Source organism: Macaca fascicularis, chromosome 13, assembly GCF_037993035.2.
Source record: "Macaca fascicularis isolate 582-1 chromosome 13, T2T-MFA8v1.1".
In the NCBI taxonomy this organism is placed as follows: domain Eukaryota; kingdom Metazoa; phylum Chordata; class Mammalia; order Primates; family Cercopithecidae; genus Macaca; species Macaca fascicularis.
The window spans coordinates 53,801,693-53,803,906 of record NC_088387.1 but is presented as its reverse complement, the minus strand read 5'-3'; the positions used below and the strand labels follow the sequence as shown (position 1 = coordinate 53,803,906).

Genomic DNA, 2,214 nt, shown 5'->3' with positions numbered 1-2,214 from the left:
AATGCCTCCTGCCTCCCTATTCTGTAGCATTCACAGGGCAGTAAGCATTCACCATGTCTGTCTGCCCAGCATCCACTTCCCTCACTCTCATGACAGTGCTTTGATTTCCCTTTGGGGGACCAGCATTCCCCCATTGCGTGCAATGATATTGGACAGTCAACCAAGTGTCCACCCTCCCCTGGCCAAGGAGTAAGTACATGACCCACAAGAGCCACCTGGCCTCTGCCCTGGGAATTTGAGCAGTACAAGGAGGAAATTCAGTTGGAGGTAATTCAAAGACGTAGAGCGTGAGTGCCCATCTGCCACACCGAACTCCTGAGTTTCTTTGCTTTCTTTCCTGTCCAAAACCTGATTCTCGAGCTTTCTCCTCAGTTCCACATGCTACCCGAGGTGGCTTTATAAATGCCGGCAGGGTTGAATTACATTTCCCAGAATTCGCTTTCCTGTATGTTTCCAGTTAGGGTGGGCCATGCAGAAGCTCCTGGTGTGAGATTTGCAGGGTGGAAGTGAAGCGGCAGCAGTTTTGGTAGCTTGCACACCTTGTCACTTTCCACTGGCTCACCGCGTCAGCAGGAGGCAGGGGCTGGGCCTGTAGCTGCTCTACCCTTCTCAGGATCCTCCTTCAGCTTTCCCGACTTCTGAGCCAGACAGGTCCGCTGAGCTCTGTGATGAAGGATCCTGACTCCTGCAGGAGACCCATGCCACCCAAATCAGAGGCGCGGTTTCAGTCCCTCCTCATGGTCTCCAGCGGGTGGTTTCCAGCTTGTTCTTGTTCACCGCATCTCTCTGACCCAGCTGCCTGCCCTGCGGACTGCAAGTTCAGCATCAGACCCGAGGGCAAGAGCCTTACAGAGACTGCGTCAGCAGCTCCCACGGATGGGTGAGATCAAATCCTGGTAAGAAGTCCCTAGTGCTGATTCCTGTTACGCTGCTTCCTGGAAGGCAGTGCCATGTGGAACCTCTAAACTACAGCATTCGGAGCTCCAGGAAGGGAAAATTTCAAGTCAAATAGAATTCTATACACCATGTCTTTGGAACCTTCAGCCCTCAAGATTCCAACATCATGACCTCAGTTTCAACACAGTTGTCCTTAGTTCTCATGTCATGCCTTTGATGCTGCCTGTTGTCGAAGCAGTAGAAGCCAACGATGCAATCACTCTCTTGATAGGTGTGGTTCTCAGCATTACAGGCATCTATGCTTGCTTGAAGGTATATGCAGAAAAGAGATATGGACAGATGTGACTTTGAAGGGCTTACTGAATCAAACCTCACCCTGAAAACCTTTGTGCTATTGAGGCTAAACCTGAGCTTTGGTGTCTGACAGTTTCCAAGAATCAGTAAATAAGGGAGTTTTACATTCTTCATTGTTTCCATGAAATGGGAACAAACAGATACATATATAAAAATTTTAAAAAAAGTTTTCTTTACAACAAATAATGTGCAGAAAAAATGCAGCCTATAATTTGTATTTGCTGTTTAGAAAGGAAGCCAAAGAAGTAAGATGGCTGAAATTGACACAAGTAATATTTCATAGTTTTAGACTTCTCAAAGCATGTGAAATAGGAAGAAGGAAGTTCTTGCCCAGAATCTTAGGAAACCATCACTGTTCAGTTATAATCGCTGCCTCCTGATTCGTTGAGGAGTCTTTTCTCCATATTTTTATTAGATTTTTGTTTTGTTGTCTTTCGAGGTAATATTGTATTTAGATATCAGATAGCCAAAAAGGGAAACTTCTATCTCTGGGGAAAAAAATGTTTAGAAAAATGTATTTAAGGGCTATGCACGGTGGCTCACGCCTGTAATCCCAGCACTTTGGGAAGCTGAGGCGGGCAGATCACGAGGTCACGAGATTGAGATCATCCTGGTTAACACGATGAAACCCCGTCTCTACTAAAAACACACACACACAAAAAAATTAGCCGAGCGTGGTGGCAGGCGCCTGTAGTACCAGCTACACAGAAGGCTGAGGGAGGAGAATGGCTTGAACCTGGGAGGCGGAGGTTGCAGTGAGCCGGGATCGTGCCACTGCACTCCAGCCTGGGTAACAGAGCGAGACTCCGTCCCAAAAAAAAAAAGAAAAATGTATTCAGTGTATCTAATATTGAAATGAAATGCAGAAAAGATTTAATATTAAAAAAAAAAAAAAACCACTATAGGCTGGGCACAGTGGCTCATGCCTGTAATCCCGGCACTTTGGGAAGCCAAGGCGGGTGG

General features: G+C 46.6%; 1 pseudogene; it reads left to right on the top strand.

Moving 5' to 3' along the window:
• The first annotated feature begins 1,063 nt into the window (after positions 1–1,063).
• On the top strand, positions 1,064–1,242 carry LOC135966812 (small integral membrane protein 30-like; annotated as a pseudogene).
• The last annotated feature ends 972 nt before the right edge of the window (positions 1,243–2,214 follow it).